At 36.9% G+C, this 18903-nt stretch overlaps 1 protein-coding gene across 1 annotated transcript in view; it reads left to right on the forward strand.

Annotated features, from left to right (window-relative positions):
• The first annotated feature begins 432 nt into the window (after positions 1–432).
• ANKFN1 (ankyrin repeat and fibronectin type III domain containing 1) overlaps positions 433–18903 on the forward strand; it is a 104193-nt gene continuing 85722 nt past the window's right edge. The window contains exon 1 of the mRNA XM_040530641.1: positions 433–765. The gene's annotated coding sequence lies outside the window, so the exon portion shown is untranslated. The remainder of the gene's footprint in view (positions 766–18903) is intronic.

The raw sequence follows: 18903 nt of genomic DNA on the forward strand, positions 1-18903 counted from the left end.
TTCTCAAATATTTGGGGTCCAGGAGCACGGAGACAATGCAGTGCTGGCCCAAGGGGAAGAGAGGCAGCAGAGAGAGAGAGCAATCACCAAGAACGGAGTTAAGGATTCTGGCTTGGATTTTTATAGGAGCTTATGGAAGTAAAGGCATCTCTCTGCTATAGTCTGTCATGAGTACCTATTAAATACTTGTATTTGTTGCTGTTGATCTCTTTCCATTTGCTGTAGTAAATTGTATCTGGTTTCTTGATCTATCTTGCTGTAATCAGCTACCTTAATCCCAATAGCTGATTACAATAACTAAATTAAACTGTCTGCAGTGGTATATCGTCCCATCAGATGGCAGAGATGAGTTCTACAGCCTCCCTGGAGTCACCCCAAATCAACTATTAATAGCTGATTTTAATGTAAGAGTTCCTAGGCATCTTCATTTTTGCTCTGGTCCTAAGATACTCCAGAGGGTTTTTTCTTCCTGAAATTGTTGTGCTGTTTTCGGTACTTAAGAGACAGACTCCAAACGAAGCAGCCGTTCTTAACCTATGCAGACAAAGGGAGTGGTTCCCTTAGCAACAGGAACCATGTGGAGGTTCTCAGAGAGCTCTCTTTTCTCCCTACTCGTGTTTTCTTTTAACTCAACATTTTGCACAGCATCTTGCATGGAGACTCCGACAGCTGGGCTGGAGGCAAACAGTTCTTCCGTCTCTACCTAACCAGTGCTCGAAAGGCAATTGTTCCACGCTCATCAGACAGAAAAAATGATAATCATGGGTAAGTGAACTGGCACACAAACAGAGTTCATGCTGTGGAGGGGGAAAGTTTACTGGCTGGCAACCAGAAGCGTCCAGCACTTACCAGTAGGCATGTATGTTTGAAAGAGGGGTACTTATGTGATGCTTACCTTGTTTACCATTTTGATCTTATGTCTGCATTTAGCAATTCAGGGCTTTAAAACGTTAGCACAACTGGGTTCTAGTCCTTATTGTGCTACTGACTTCCTTTATAGCCCTGGACATGTCACCTCACCTATCTGTTTTCCTTCCCCATCCACTTAATGGAGATGATACACCATGAGGATGTTGAAAGGACTGTGAACTACTGTAGAAATATACCCTATTGCTTGGCAAAATTGTATTTGCTTTTGAAGTTAATGATAATGTGTGCAGAATCTGAGATAAAGTATTCCTCATTTATTGAAGATTTAACTAAACTTTTCTGTAGATTGATCAAGTTGCTTTTCTTCATGGTGCAATATCTACAGATACAGGAGATATGTGCATATGCATTAAAAAATGTGTATAAAGGTGTATAAATTACAGAAATAGAGCAGTTCATTTCCCTCAAAATAGCTATAGCATTGGTGAAGTTGTAGCTGTGTTTCAATGAAATCCAGCATATTATAAAATAATGGAAATTAATCTGCATGTTTTGAAGTAAACACTTTTTCTGCTGTCCCTGAGGTGTTATATATTACAAGAGCTCTTGCCAACGTCAGTTGAAAAGCTTAATGCATAAACTCTGTAAGTTTGCAATCGTTTTATCTAAAAAGAGACATCTGAGTTCATCCAATTTTAAGCCAGTTATTTTGTGGGAGACTTGCATAAGGGATGAATTTGTCTCCTCTGCTCACAATTTTTCATCACATTTGAAATAAATTTCAGGCATTTGAATTCGTATTTTGACAAATAGTGCTGCATTCTGATCATTTGGATGCAGGCTTCCTTTTTTTCCACACCTACAGATGAATCTCCTAATGTCGCATTGAATGCATTTACCACTACAGGCAACTTAGTTGCTCTAATTTCAAATGTGATTACTGCAGAAAAAAAAATAGTCATTGGCAACTACATGCGCAGTAACTGCAGAAGTGTCATGCATCAGCTATCCACAGTCATGTCAATAATGTTCTCATAATACTTTTCCTATTCCTTGGCAATGCTAATCATCTGCGTATCACTTGCTATGTACTTGTACAGCACCTAGTACCACTGAGCTCTTCCTAGATGAGCACAGGTTCAAATGGTCATAACACTTCCTTTTGCATGATCATTTACAATTTTTCTCTTAGCTCCAATTTAAAGAAAGAAAAATAGCAATGTTTGCACCTTTAAGAACAATGTTAGCTCTTGTGTCTGAATAATGATGAAGGCAATAATGTAGTATAATTGAAATTAATTGTTTCTCTTTTCTCTCTGCGTTTTTGTTTCCCTTCTTTTATGCACTACTTCAAACAGTATTTCTGCACGAATCAGTTATACCAGCTAAAGTACAGAGTTAAAATATTTTACATTTAGCAGGCCGTGTCTGAGTTCCAAATTATAGTTCTGTACGTATAACTTACTTATAACTTCTGTACGTATAACAGGTGAAGAGCATCCATTGTATCATCCTTTTATTTTTTTTAAGAAAAGATTTTAAGTTATTACAGATTGATGTTCTTGTTTCCCCCATCTCCATTTGGTGTCCAGTTCTACAATTCCCTTGTTGGTCACTTACCCTATCTTTTTGGGTAGAAAATTTTCATTCTGGTAAACAAAAATGTCAGTCCTTTTGCCAGACCTGCTATTAGTGATTTTGTATGAATAAGCCACTGAGAGGCACTTTGAGTTACTTCAGATTTAATGTTTGTACTGCTGTTAGTAGTTCTACTGTGCCTTTCATCTAAGCCTTTGAAGTACACTGTGAACATAAACGAAGCCTCCCCAGAAATCTGGAGACAAGGAAGTAGTACTAAGGGATCACTTCACCCAGAATCTAAGTAAATAACAAGAACTCTAACAATCTACAAAAGAGCTATATGTCTTAGAACTAGAAGTAAGGATTTGATGAAGAAGTAGATAAGATTGCTACCAACACCTATGTCAATTTCTCGATGCTTCACATATAGAACACATATATAGAGTAAGCTGAAACTGAGAAAAAGTGGATGTTAGTCTTAAACGAATGATAATTGGCCTATAGGAAGAGTTAAGAGAAGCTTTATGCAGCTGGCAGCCAAGAATTTGGATAAGTTTCATGCTTTTAGTGAGGATAATCACATACAGATTAAATTTCAGGATTTTACCATTTTTATGTGCATATGATTTTTCATCACTAAGTAAAAGGCAAGGCTTACAATGTAATTCTTTTTTTCAGTCTGATTTATTTATTAAAGGAGCAGCAGCCATAACTCCTCCAAGATACCTCTGGTTCAAAAGTAAATCATATATTAGTTCATGCATAGATCATGGCTTTTTATATTGTAGTCCTGAAACAAGGACTGGTGTGATAGTCTGGTGTGATATTGCCCCTAGCAATCTGTCAAGATTCACCTGATCCATTGCTGAAATAGATTGTTATCATGTGCAAGTAGACAGAGGGCATCCTCTTCGCTAAAAACTTTTCAGAATCTTTTCTAGGGAGAGCTAGAAAACCTAGGAATTGTGAATGGCTCTTACACATCTGTTTCTAATCCTGGAATTGGTCTGGAATTTTCAGAGCCTTAAAAGATTTAAGAAGCCAACACTAGTTACCATATACAGTCCGTAGCGGCTGTTCAGCAAAGTAGCTAGTCTTGATTCTTGTATCATTTAAGTACTGATTCTGGGTACATCTACATGGCAAACTTGGTACCATAGCTAGAGAGATGACGAGTCCATGGAACTAATATCCCAGCTTGTTGTGTATATAGACGGAGGCCCTGAAACTAGACAAAGCGCCCCAAGTCTTTCACTACCCTGACATCATTTTTAGCCATGTTGTATCACTGAGCAAAATGCAATTGTTATGGTAGTATATGCTAGTGTACACCTGCTGACATAGGTTACAGCAGTTCTGAAAACGCTGCAGCAATGGGTTTAGCTTGTTCCATGTTGATGAGAAGACAAACTCTCTAAAGAACCACAAGAACAACCTGGCTTTTAAGGTGAACTAAATCTAGTACCTTCATGCCTTCAAATTGTTAACCAGGCCTCCTGTGTCTTGAAGTCTTTTTCAAATTCACAAATATAATACATATGAAAAGACTGAATGTTTCTTCTCTCTACTTGAATGCTATCAATAGATTCTTAATGGATGGCCCTAAGGAGAATCAGTATGACTTCCTCACACCCTCACTTGCGATCATTTGCTTCTATTATTTCTTAAGTCATGAGGTTTGTGGAGTTTGTTTTTTTCCCATCATATGAAAAGTTGATTTTACTTCTTTATCTGCTTTTGTTTGTAGATGTTGCCTATTCTTACTTCCTTTCTCTTATTCTTACATTCAGTGCATAGAATCCTTTATTTTCCCTTCTCTTGCTACATTTTCAGTACCATTTTAAGAAAGTACATAAATGTGTTTTTGTAGAGTCTGCTATGTGGAAGCTATTCTTAATTTTAATAGATGTAGTCATAGGTTTATCCTTCAGATCCTAGTGTATTGCCTGGGACTGTTGCAGGAAAAAAATAAGTGGCATGGTCTTAAAAATAAACAATAAACGTTTTATCACTTCACTGTCCCTTCTTCTCTGTCTCTAGAAATAGTTCTCTTTGATCTAAAAAGTAAAACAAAGACCTGAAAAAAGTCTTCACTGATTTTGTATCCTTCTTTAGTGTCATATTCATGCCCATGTTTTAAGGATCATCTCATGTTTGATTCACATCAAGTTCATTCCATAGTAGTAAGCCTTGAAAGTTTGGAATGCCTTTTGAAGGAATATCTTGAAGTTAAGTATGAACTTAAAGTCTAAACTTGCCTTCCCCGGAAACATATCAGAAACACATATATAATGGCACTGAGTCAAGGATTAGATTCCTGCTTAAAGGCAGACAGACAGTGAGCTGAGGAAGACAGAGATCTGCAGAAGGTTCCTAAAACACCTTTTTCTAATTTCTTTCTTAAAAAGGCTAATGTCTCCTTTTCGTTTTGCATTCTGACAGTGTCAAAATTAATGATCTCTGGATTTAAATTTCACATGGAGTCATGCTGGGAGTATGTACCTGAATCCAAGTTTCTTCTAAATACAAAGTTGCTGCAGCTTTTGTTCAGAGCTAATCCTCGTGTGAATCATATGGCAACGCTCAGCATGCCTGTTCTCCTGAAGATGTTCCTTTGAGGTCAGCAATTGTCTCAAGCAAATATTTGCCAGTTCATAAATCTCTGTTTGTAAAGGCTGGATTCTATAGCCTCTCTTTTTGGGGGCAGTGCAAGATTATACAATAGCTATCATGCATCACCAGGGGAGTAACAAATTCTTTTGGAAAAGGACACTATATATTCAGACTGAAACACAATGTTGTAGCCAAAGTAAGTTTTAGATCAGATTGTCACTTGAAATGGATACGGATTTCAAGTCCTACATTTTAATGACTAAAATAATATGTCATGAAAGCTGACATATGTAGTCAGTGCACTTTTGAAAAGCAAAGGGAAAAGTCTGAAATATTTCACTGAATGTTTGATTTTAGTGCTTGAAGTTTCCGTAATAATATTTTAAATTGTAACTGTTTTTCAAAAATAATTATAATAAAGTGTACCAAATTTGTTCAGAAGTTACCATTGAACTAGAATTACCATTTAGCCAGTTGTACCACTTGAAAAGTATATATATCACTAGGCATTTTATATATGGAAAATTTGATACATGACCGCTGCAAAAGGATATGGAAAAAAAATACTATTTTTATTGGATTCTGTCTTGTGTGACAGTACTTTTTGGCTCATGAATAAAGGTAATAATTCAATTTCTATTTAATAAGTAGCCAGAAAGTTATTCTTTAACAATAATCAACATAGCATTTTACTTTGAGTTGGAATTTAAACTAGATGATTGGTTGTTAGGAGCTCTTAAAAACCAAATTTGCTGACACATAAAAGATCCCATGTCTAATTAGGTAATGTTGATTATGTTAACTGTGACCTCCGTTGTATAATTCCTTTTGTATAATCCTAGCACTCTTCACTGAGGCACTGCTACTACTGCTACAGGCATGACGTTTTAGGCATTTTAAAAACTCTGTAAGATGGTAGGAAAATGAAGTTTTGGAGAGCATACTGGATTCTGAGTAATGTAAAAAAAAAACAGGGTGGAGGGAAAAAGTATTTTGGAGGAGCTGAAATTTCTTTCGTTCCCAATGGCTGTTCACAGTTTGGTGATAACTACTGCTCCAGACAGCTCCCATCTTCTCCCATTGTTGTCTCCATTGAACAGCAGCAGTTCTTTACTACTCTATTGAAGGAACAAAACAGAATGGCAAAAGAGTTTCTCTACCTGATATCTGCTGTTGTTGTCCTATGGCTATTTATTTACACCCAAGGTATACAGTAATAGAGCTGGGAAAGTATTTGCACTGAGAATTGCCAGTCCTCACAGCCTGGTTCCTGTGCCTTAAAATTAGAGTTAGGATTATATTTACACTCATGATTCAAGAAACAAAGAAGGAACTGGGATAGGGAGAGGAGAGAATCTACAGGAGGATGGTAATGGGAAAAGTAAAAATATTTTAGCCTATGACCTGCTAGTCTACCGGGCTATTTGGTCACAGAGAAGTGTGCCTTTGCAGTCAGAGGTGGATAAGTGGGAGATAAATGTATGTGGTTCTATCCACCATTTGTATCTTGCAGCTAAATATTATTTATAGATATTAGATAGTTCTCTGCCTGATAGTTTGTTATGAACTCTGTTCAGGTTTCTGGTATCTTTTCTAAAGGATGATTAATTGTAAACGTTTTATATGATTTATAAATGAACTCCCCTGCAGGAATCTGTAGAGAGAAGAAAGGTAATGGTAATGCATTGCTTAGGTATGATGCTGAGAACCTGTACTTTGAGATCAAGCATATTTGTTGTGTGTGATTTTTTTCATTTGAAAATTTTTGCTGAGCTTAATATTGCTATTGAAAAGGTGATGTTTCAAAGTTTTTATTTAAGTTGTTGACATCTAGTGTATTTAGTTATAAACCCAGCAAAATCTACGAATTGTGTGTCTCAGACTTACTCTCGCAAACACTTACTCATGGATCTTGCCTCATCAAGATCAGCTGTCTGAATAAGTAAGTGTGCATATTGGGTCTTTCTTGCTTTAAATCAGTGAGTTAAGAAAGACTGCTGTGTTCAGGACACTGACCGATGTATGCATGTTAGGAATAAAATGTAATATGCCATACTTCTTTCAAAGTACCCAGCCTACTTTATTGGGACTTTTATCCTGCTCACAAAGCTTGCCTTACAGGACCTGGTTTCAGCAGTGATGGGCTTCCCAACAAGTGGCTAGATTGTCTAGTCCATGTTACTTAGGCCACTATGTTCCTCAAACAGGTTTTTAAACACATCATGGGATTTCATATTAACATTATAAAGGGGTTTTGTGAGGGAAAGGAAATATAATCCAAATCCTCTGAAGTTAATGCAAGTTTTTTTTGTCTGATTTCAATGAGCTGTGATTTTAGCTTCCGAAAGCTGTTTTGGAGAATTAATTAGCTTATTTATACTGATATCTCTTTTATGAATCTGATAATGTGTTTTCTGTCTTACAATGGAAAGATGTTGTACTGAAAGTCATAGGGTCTTCATGATCAGAATCATGAAATTTCTAGTACCCAGCAGCTGGGCATGCAGTAGCTCATGCTTCATTTTGCTATTCTTTTATCATTGTCCAGAAAGAAAAGGTTGAAATTATACATAAAACCCAAGACATACAACTCGTCAGACACTGCATTGCAGTGGAACTAAGCAGTGTCAGCTGTTTATCATGTCTCTACCACTACTTACTATAATCACACGTAACTATCATCTCTTCACATCACTGTTTCTGCTGTGACTTATTCGTACTGAAACCTTGAAGAGGAAAGAGTTCTCTTACTGAGTGGGTGTCTGTAGAACATATAGCCCCAGTTTCAGCAGGGGCCTCTTGATATTACAGTAATAAAAATAAACAATTAAAGTCTAGAATAATTGTTTTAATTAGATATTTTAGAGCTGACCAAGTGCAGATTATAGTAGAAATGTCTCATGTTGTCTGCTGTACAGGGTACAGAGTAACTGGTTTGTGTCCTTAAACTTGACAACAATATTCTTTCCGACTGGAGTTATTAACCTGTATTCCCCACAAGAACTGAAATGTAACACCAGTATGGTTACAAACATAATAAAACTCCATTCCATGTTTCCATGTATTACTAAATTGTTTTATTTTGAAAAAGTTTAATTATTCTCTAATGTATCCCTTCCCCCACTCCACAATCTGTAACATTAAGGATCTCGACAGATCATAATTCAGACTTTGCTCTTTATACTTTTTCTTTTTTTTCTTCATACTTCTGTATTAGAAGAGTAAGAAGAATTCTCTTATAGATCCAACCTTTTTCTTCCTTCTGGAAGTTATGGTTTCTGTTCATAGTTCTCTGTTCTGTAGAGTTGATAAAAATATTCATTAACAGTTGGTCATTTGTAAAGTTCCAGTTTTCAGCTGGTGAAAACTTTCAGTTTTACTAAATTTGTGTTGTCATTTTTAGTAGCTGAGTGCTACTACACAAAATGTGCACCGTATTTGGTAAATAGAGAAGGCTGGGGAGAGAGAGACACCTTGGTTTTGTGCAAAGTAGATTTACTGGAGTCTTCTGGTGTGCTTGTCTTTCAGATGTGACTAGGAAAAATCTTGCAGATGGTAATACAAATTGGCACAGGGTTATAGAAATAGGCTATAAAGAAAATCGGATGAATTGGTTCCTCTCTGTACTGAAACACCAATAGTTTGTACATGATTATAAAGGTGAAATTCATCATTAATGGTTCAATTTTCTAAATCTGAAGAGGAATGGATAGCTTTTGAAAGTTCTTACAGTGTTTTTTTATATCCACTAGTAATGACTTCCACCGTATATGTGACAGTGATCTCTCTGGAGTGCTGAGAATTCAGCAGGCATTTAAAAAAATAACAGCTTGTGCTTCTGTACAAACAGTATTTTGAAACAGTGACTTTTAGAAATCTGTATTTATTGGACAGTCACTTCATTTTTCGACGTAATGGTTGGACTCCAAGATCTATACAGGAAGAACTGGATTTTTAACCTGCAAAATCAGGCACCAACAGATACATAATACACGTCTCAAGATATTTTTGAAATGTCACATAAAATATTAAATAGCTAATAGAAAAATTGCTGCAAAGGAAGCTGAGGTGTCAGTTTATGTGCCTTAGCATATGCAGTAACACTGTGTGGTCACTTTGAACACTCAGTAAGTACAAGACAGTTTATTCCACTTTCTAAGGATTTGGGTTATGAGGAGTGGATTAACACAGGGAATTACTGCAAATGGTATGCTGTAAATTCATGTCGCAGTGTAATTTGCAGTAATTTCCTGCATAGACAAATGCAACATTTATTAAAAGGAAACGGAAATAAATGAACAGACAGAAGCAGAGCTTGCAATCCAGACTGCAAAACTGAAAAGAAAAAAAAAAAAAAAAGAAAAAGTTTCCATCTGGCTGTATATAAAGGATACCTAATCCATAAAAGGGGATACTGAGGATTTCCTACAAGTTCAAATGAGGACAGCTATGCATCCTTTGAGAAGCTGTGACCAAACTTGTATGGTAGGAACATAAAAATAGACTGTCACCAACTTCATGCGTTTGGTTTCATGGTCTGTAAGACAATCACTGGTAGCAGACAGATCACCCCAGTTTGCATCAGACTAAACTTTGTAGGAGATTTGGAAAATGAAATGTTATTTTTACCTATTTTTTCCTTGTCTGCTTGATAGTGCGTGGGGAGGGCTTTTATGTGGTACATTTGGTCAGACATTTTAGGAAGAAGTGGTAAAATTAAAGTATTTGCTAACTGCTGTGAAAATTAAGTGCGGTCACTGTGTAGGGGGGAAGATGGGAGGATTTTTATGTCATCCCATCCTAGTGTACTGAAGTATTTGTTCCTCAGCAATGTGCTGTTGATACAGGAGTGGGACCTAAAGGCTCCACAGCCATTTTTTCTGCCTCAGTTAAGTGTATTCATTGCAACTAGAAATACAAAGACAAAAACTGGCTCACATGAGCCAGGCACCTGAGCATGCTACATTTCCCTATGAAATTTTATTTGGCTTTTCATTTTGAAATTTAAGGATTGAACATATTGGTCTGATATCTGTAATGGGAACCTCTATAAATCCCAATGGCCCCTTTGCAAAATCTTGCCATTTGAACATTAGTGAAATGTATGGGCCATTTCCTGGGTGGACTTTAGTTGTCACAGTAGCATATTTTTGAAAAGTGGGATGCTTCTCCCCAAATTTGAGCACCCAGTAACATCAGTCTTCATTCTTAAAGGCCTCTAGGAAGCACGTAATCTCACAAATGTGCCCTGGTCACAGGCATACCAGGGTTTACCTGTGCATATTGCATAGGTTTATCTGTATTCATTACCTCCAGTGAATGGGAGCAAATGTCTTATTCACCTGCACCTGCTTCTGCACCAGGCAAGCTTATTGCAAACAGAAAATTGTTTCAACAAAGGGAAAAGGAAAGGTTTTCATTGCAAAATGGGAAACATGGAGACAGAAGAGAAAAAGGGAAATAACAAAATAGACTGAGTCTCTTACCAGCATCCTTTCTAGACATCATTCAAAGCTATGTTAAGGCTGTATGCAGGAAAGGCATGTCTTGCTATAGCACTTTCCTTCTTCAATGCTTCCTCTTGAGAGTTCAGCTTCTTGCTTCATGTATCGATATTTTTACTTTTATACTTATTCACACTGCCATACTATACTAATTTAACAAATTGGCCCTTTTCCAATTCCTTGTACTATGCTTCAGCTAAATATATTTATTATGCCCTAAGTGTTTTTCATATTGTTTAGAAAATGTTTGAGCCTATGACAGTGAAGGAGTTGTACTTCTGTCGCCCCTGACATTTATATCCAGCCTGTTCTTTAATATTTTCAATATTGCAGTGCAACAGTCAAACAAGTAATTGGCTGACATGCTTTATTGCCTTTACAAATGCCCAACCTGAACCTTTCTGAATGCTGCCTAAGGCCATTAATTCTTGTCCAAATCACTATGAATAAGATCAGATTATTGCCTTTCTCTTTGTAGCAGCTTTTCATGCCTGTAAATATTGCCTTCATTCTTCCAGATCTTTCTGTACAGCTTAAATTTTCTAGATCTTGCCTAGCTTTTTTGCTTCCTGTACAATTCCTCCCATCATCGTGGAATATTTCTGAAGTGCTATGCCCAAATGGGATTCAATATTTCAAGTGAGTCCTCTAAGTGAGGGGAAGACAAGGTGATCTTTCTGCTCCACTTCCCCAGTTAGGCAAGACTGATCAACTAATATTAGTTTTTTATCTTGTTGAAGAGGGGAAGCTAACTTGGAGTTAACTCTGTTCAACGGGAATAGGGTAGTGCCCCTTCATTAGTCATGCAAGAAACTCATGAAGAAATAAAAATAAATCTGATCTTCATTCCTAGTTTGTTCCAGACAAATTCTTTTGTATAAATGAATGTTGTGGTTCTTTTTCCAAGAATGGTGTGGCTTGATGGGCTGGGGAATGGTATCTTTTTAGTTTATATGGAAATTGCCAAGAAAAAGACGAAACAAGAAATTTATTTTCTTAATTTAGCTGTCACTCCAGGAGGCTGATTTCTCAAGAGCATAAACCTCTGTTGCATCATTTTATTTTGTGCTTTTCACAACTGATTAGAGAAAGTAATGCCAGGGAACTGATTAGAGAAAATAATGCCAGGGAACTTAGAAGTAAAAATGAGAAAAACTCAAAGTCATGAGCTGGAATAAGAATGAAAGCTTAACTGACATCTGGAAATAAGCTGTCTTGATAAGGAAGTGTTTCTACAGGCCTTTTGTCTTTCAGGGTAAAAAATAATTCAATGTAGTCATTTTCCCATTTTTTCTCTGATGGAAAGTTGGACTCTGAATCTTGCTATTACCACAAGAAAATTTTTAAATCACATCCCTGATGTTGTATATAAAGCTCTTCCCCTTTCAGGTATCAATTGACAAAGATATTTCAGCCCATGCATAAATATAAGCAGATTAATTAATTGGGTAGAAATGTTTGTGTGAATTCCCACTCATAAAGACTCAAGCTTTCAAGTATCTTGTTTAACTACACCTAAAATCTTCAGCTATTATAAAAAATAAAATAAATCTGCATGTCATAATATATATCTAAGTATGAAAAAAGTTCCATATTTGTTTTTGGATATACCTGTGGATCCAGGGTTCCATCCTTTGGATTGTAACTAACTTTCAGTACAGAAGATATGTGCACCACTTAGCTTAGATAGCAAAATAGGGTGGCCCAGACTCACCTCAATGGAGGAAGGTAACATCCAAATTTAGCTAATCTCAGTTACTCTTTGGAGATGCTTGCCTGACTCCTTTGACAGTAAAGCAAGCATTTACTCCCTCTTTAGGTACCTAAAATGAAGGCGGGGTGTCATCTTTTCCTCGCTATGTGTTCTAGCAGTGCTAACAGCATGGCATTTTCATTACAGCGGTATCCACCTCACTGGTAAGTATTTGTTGCACTTTAAACTTTTTATGTTATTGACTCAATGACTGCATCTGTTTAGACTTAAGTACATACTTTAATATTTTACTGCATAGGAGGAAAAAAGTCTTTTCATACTGACTGACTGAATGTTAGAAGAGAGACCAATATACACGAAATTCTAATGTTGTGTTACTAACTAACTGCTGTAATGATGCTCACCTACTTTATGAAATCAGGATCCGGGCCAAATTTTGTCAAAGCTTTATAGCCTAGATTTTCTTTCAGTTTTCACAGTTTGCAAATGGTGGAAATCTGTTGCTCTGAATCCTCTAGCTTGTTTTTCAGGCTGTCAAAGCTCAGAAGTTCAGACAGACATTTGGCTGAGAACCCAAAAATTGAAACTTTCACCAAACTGGCAAATTAGTTGAGTTTTACTTGTCAGTGTGTATAATACTGATACTGACATTTACAGCAGAAAATACTCCTTTTCCTAGCTAGATATTTAAAGCCTTTGAAATAAGGTTCTTTACCTTAAATATTGTGACATTTGTGAACTTCTGCCAATTTTTAACAGCAAAACCATGGGCTCTTTGCAAATAAATACTACAGACATCTCAATACAACAGTTTAGACTTCAGAAATTTCCATCTTTCTCATTCTGATCAATAAGCGATTCTTCATCTGGCAGAAAAGCTTCCTATTATATATATGCTTTTTTTTACACACAGGCTTTGTTCATATCAGTGGATTCTATATGTGAAACAGTACCAATATACAGGAGGAATGTCCTGAAGAACAAGAATAATTTTTCAGTAATTGGGCTTGCATATAGAGTAGTGAAGAATTTGCATAGTTACAGATGTTGGAGAAGATTAAATATAAAGGCACTGTTACCTGCAGGAATGAAATCCATCTTGTCAGCTAGTTGGAAGACTCGTGAGAAGGAATTTCCTGTTGTGGCCAATTTCTTCTCTCCTTCCTCCGCCCCCATTACGTCTTTGCTGTGCCTGCTTCTTCAGCTCTATCTGAATATATTTTCACTACGGCGCATTTAGTTATCAATCAACAGGAATCTCAGCTGCTGTTGTGCTTGGTGCACAAACTGTTCTTTCTTTACACTAACAAGGAATGCCTGAAATAGCCAGACACACAGCACTGATTGATGCAGCTACAGTTTATGCACCTAGCTTCAGACAGTCTGAAACTGCCAGAATTAATGGCTTATTATTAGAAAAATACTTCTGCTAGACTTATAATTTAGAACCATTTAAATGTCTGAGGCATAATCACTGAAGTTAAGGTTTTAGTTCATGGCTTGACGGGACAAATTAGATACATCATGTGTGTTTTCTCTTAATGTTTTTGCTATTTTAAGGATTTCCTGTATTCTAGGATGTGATACCAGGAATGATCAAGATTGATGCACAACTTTCTGTAGATTACATTATGTCCCTCTCTTATATCTCTGAGCAAAAGAGTAAACTGTCCCTGCTGCACTGAGTCAGCCTAGTCCAAGCAAGGTCTGGATCTCCTGTTGAATACGGCTCCTACTTCTCTGCTCTTTCAGATAGCAGTGTTCTGTTGTAAACTTCAGGAGGGCATTATTCCTGCCCTGAGCAATAGCCTTGCTTTCTTCCTGAGACAGAGATAACATCTGAACCAGAGTCTAATTGCAGACTGCAGGCTTCAGCTTTTGGCTGAAAAGGGGTGCTTCTTCACCAAAACAGAAACCCTTTTAACCCCTGCTATGCTACACCATGTAGAAGTTCAGCATGTAATTATACCACCTTTCTTTCTTCTTGTGCAAAAGCACAAATGCTTACTGTAAAAGCCTGGGCAGCCTTATATGGGCTGCTCTGGCAGGGTTGCTTCACTAAATGAAGACTTCTTTTTAATTAATGGCAAAGCAATCTGTTTCTGACCCCCACTCCTTCCCAAAATGAACTGAGTATCAAATGTCTGTACCAGGAGCAGAACAAACAGCAATAATCATTTGGAGTGTGACTGCAAATACCAGTTCTATTCTTCCAAGTAAACTTCATGTGATTACTTGAAAGACATCTAGGATTGTCATTTGCATCCCTCCTTCAAGTAGCCCTATGGTTTGGTGAAAGCCTGGATTGTCAGAAGTATGGGACAGCAGAAATAGCTTCAAAAGGCTCCATTGTACATATCATGAGATTAATTAGGTTTTTATTTAAATCTTTTAAAAATTAAAATTACTTGTATAAGTATATTTATTTTTAATTCTTTTCAATTAAAAAGTCAAACACAAATTCCCCACTGCATAAGCTATAGAGAGGGGGAAGAGAAGGACTTAACAACCTAAAGATGGAGCTGACAGTTTCTTCCTAATCATACAAAGAGCACATTAGCAGGCTGTTGCAATGAGCATGGTTCTAAAAGGCTGAGAGTAAAAAATGACCAAACTTCAGCTCAGATAGAATGGCTAGAGCATATTAACAGTCTCATTTGGGGGAAGTTGCAAGAAAGACGGTGGGACCCCAAAAGTTTAGGACTGTGCAGTGTTGCACAAGCAGGAAGTGACCATACATTTTCACTTACAGTCTTGAACCTTCTGGTTTCATGAGTGCCCACTGCTGAAGTAAACACCAAGAGGCCATCTCTGTAAAGGGTATCTGCATTTGCTGTAGTATTGGCAGAAGCAACAACTGCTTTTTCTCCTGGATTTATTCCATGACATACAACAGAATTAAGGACTTTGAAGAGAACATGTTGTAGATTAAGGGAAGATATTGAGTGAGATGTGAGAGGAGTAAAATACTGCACAAGCAGGGGCTATGGGACAAACAGCTCCAATTTGCCACACACATTCCCTCTGCCCTTGAATGCGACTCTCAGCCTAATGGTTAGCCTTTCTATTTATGTATGAGAGTTAATTTTGTGACTGGCTTTCATCCTGAAAATGAACCATGAGTTAAAAGCTCCAGCAGCAGAAAGTGCAGAAAAATGAGCTGTGGGAAACTGAGTGCTCAAGTACAGGGCATGGGCTGCCCAGGTAGGGGAAAGCAGAAAACAGGAGAGGAACTACAAGAAGGTAGAATTGCATCAGTGGTTGTAACTGAGATTCAAAGCATAAGGCTGTGTGTTGTCTAAGCAACAGTCTGCACTCAGAAAAAGATACCAGAAAGACCTGGATACTCTTGTCACTGGGTAGGTTTTGTAATGTGTAGTACACAGCCCCAGGAAGCCTGAGCAAGAACATCAGTCTCTTACGTTTTGCTGACCAGTAAATAGCTATAGCGCTGCCACTGGTGTTAACGCAATGCTTGCAGGTGGTGTAAAACTGCGCATAAGAGCAAAGTTATCAATGCATTTAAGGAAGCTTTTATCTGATGGAGTCCTTCTGTGAGCTAACTTAAATTTTTTTTATGCTATTACAAATACTTATTTATATATCACCTGGTAGTTATCTTTTTTAATCTCTATTCTGTTGTAGCCTAGTGAATCAGAACATCCAGTGCTTGAATCACTTCAAGCTTTCTGTCAACTTATAAACCAAAAATTGCGTGCTGAATAGCATCATGTTTTTATAAAAAGTTTATGCTGTAGCAACTATCAGTACTGGCGGTTTAGCAGTCCATTTTTAAAGAAAATCTGTTTCATGGGCCACTATCTCTGAGTCATCAGTTAAATAAAGATTTCAACACTATTAATTTTTCCCTTTTGAACTGAAAGTGTCCTCTCTATTGGCTAATGAAGGGAGAGAAATATTTTGAGACTTACAAGCTACCAAGGGAGTTGGGAGGCTCCTGTTTAACCTTGAGAATATGTGGGGCTGCATCCAGAGCTGCCTGTGTGCTGAGGACACACAGTGTCAGTCTGCCAGCTTGGTTGGTTGGAAAATAAATTATATTCCTGCTCTTGCAAAGGGCATCTTTTTTTTTTTTTTTCCAAGCTAGACTCCTAGTAGCTGAACTTGGCGTGTTCATCTGCAGAGCACAGCAGCAGTCTTTGAACGCTGGTTGTCATGCCAGACCATTGTTCCTTGGTCTGTCAGAGCACTAAGTCACTCTGTAAATATACATGGGTGTTAAGTATATCTCTGTGCTCTTTCTGTAAGAGCTGCTTCTGAAAAGGTTTTTTTAGCTTGAGCAGTGGCTGCAGGAACACGGTTAGTATTGATTTTGTAGGTTATCTGAGGCAAAGTGTTGTTTTGCTTTCTCGGGATAATTTGAGGCATGCTTTATAACCATGATATTCAGACATCCCTCAGAAAAGAAAGAAATTTGAAGCTTTTTTTTTTTTTAACCAATTCAAATATAAGTCCTTTATATTTAGCCCTTCTTGGTCAATCTCAATACAATGCTGTGTATAAATAAAATACAGCTTTCTTTTCTATTAATTTCCATTTCATTTGTTTCAGAAATAGATTAATAATATTATTAGCTACAATACCCAAGTGTTTCTTTTTAAATGACTTTGGGTTGGTATTATGGTTTTATACAATTTAGGGCTAAATTCACGACATGTTTGAGATTCACTAGGAAGTTCAGTCAAGGACATATTTCTTATTTTTATTTAATGTCCCAAATTTTATTGACTTGGAGTCTTAAGGTTAATAGGCATATTTATAAATGTACCCACATCAATCTATATTGTGGCTCTCAGTAAGTGCTAGAGAGGAGTTGTTTGCACAGGAAGTTCAGACAAATTAACTAAAGATATGATTTTAAAGTATATTAGTTAAAGTGCATTAAAGCTTGGTGTGAATGTTCTCATTCAGAATTAAAGTGACCGTAGTTCACTTTAGCGTAATGCACTTTAAATTCACACCTTTCAGCTAATTTAGCTTAACTTCCTGTGCGGACAAGCCTTAAGATTGTTCCCATTAAACGGCTGTGCCGAGCTTTATTTTCTACTTCTTAAATGCAAACATGTAAAATAGTCTTATGTTCTAAAGAGGCCATATTTAAAAAGAGATTTTGTTATGAGTTTTCCAGTCGTGACATTTGCTTAAATGGGGTATTAAGTAGTAAATTTTAGGGTAAATTATACTTTAAAAAAAAATCAGTTATGAGATTAGTAAGATGTATAATATATTTATCCAAACAGAAAACATTAGACATGATGGGCAGCATGTGAAACCATGACTTTTACCCATGAGTCCGACTTAGTTTCACTTGGGAATTAATTGGAGAAGAATGAATAGAGTTTGAACTATTTTTTTTTCAGGATTCCTGAACATTCAAAGCCCTGGAGGAAAGGTACTGTACATATGCAGATCACTCACCAGCACATCCATAGTGACTTTGATGCTTTGAGGATGTGTTAGACTCACAGAGGGGGCAGACCTACACCCAGAGAGCTCTCCCCAAGAAACCCTGTCACAAACATGGCAGTGCACAGACATTTCCTGATGTAAAAAACTATCTTGTCTCACTATTTAGTAATAATTTTAACGCATATATTCCATCTTAAAGATGGATGGTCAATGATTATTTATTACAGTCTATGTACTTGGGGATATTTAAGGGATATAATCTCCTTATTGCTCAGCATAGATTTGTCATTAGTTTAGGTTTAGGTTTGTATCATTTATTTAGGTTTATTTTATAATTTTTTTAATATGATTTAACATATTAGAACCTTATTAAAGTTGCATATTTGTTATATAAATATGTTATATATATATATATATGCAATTTTTATAGAATATGAGATATAAACCAAACTTGGTCTTGCTACTAATAAGTGAGGTCTAACCCCTGTTATGTGAATTTATTGTGGCGACATCATTTACCCTTCACAGAAGTAGTGCTTTTGCAGTTACCTGCAGATTGCTGGAGCAGGCGCTGTGCACAGCTTGGTGATCTAAGGGCATGCAACTGAAAACAAGGATGTGAATTAGTGGTTGGATCTGCAAAGTCTGTTGGTCCCGATCCAGCAGCCTACCTGAGCTGGCACTTAATTTTTAGTATTTAAGTGGTCTCATTGTTTTCAATGGAACTGCCTAGACTTCTGAGGGGTTAAGGAAAATTGTGTGCTTAATGCTTTCCAGGGTTAAGACCAGAATGCTAAACACATTTTAGGGTTTAGCACTATGCATTTTACTCTGCCGATGACATGAACTTTAACCAGGGAGTGTGTGTTACATTTGCCAGCTGTTATCCGTGCTGTTCTACAGTTTGATCAGAGCTGGCATGTAGCTCAGAAAAGACTGTATGGCAGCTGATAGCTATGGGTGCGTGTAATAAAAGTTGTATTTTTGGTCTTCAGATAATGGTGAAAAAGCTGTATTTCTCTTTCATACTCTTTTCTCCACTTTTCTTATTGTTCAGATTTCTTAGGAGGCGGTAATAAAAATTTCAGCTTAGTCTTTATTCATTTTACTTTGAGCATAAGTTCTGTTCCCTTTTTGCACTGTTCAGAAAGGAAACAAATTGTTTGAGCAAATTAAACTCTCAAGTAAGTC

The sequence above is a fragment of the Cygnus olor genome, chromosome 18, assembly GCF_009769625.2.
Source record: "Cygnus olor isolate bCygOlo1 chromosome 18, bCygOlo1.pri.v2, whole genome shotgun sequence".
Classification (NCBI taxonomy): Eukaryota; Metazoa; Chordata; class Aves; order Anseriformes; family Anatidae; genus Cygnus; species Cygnus olor.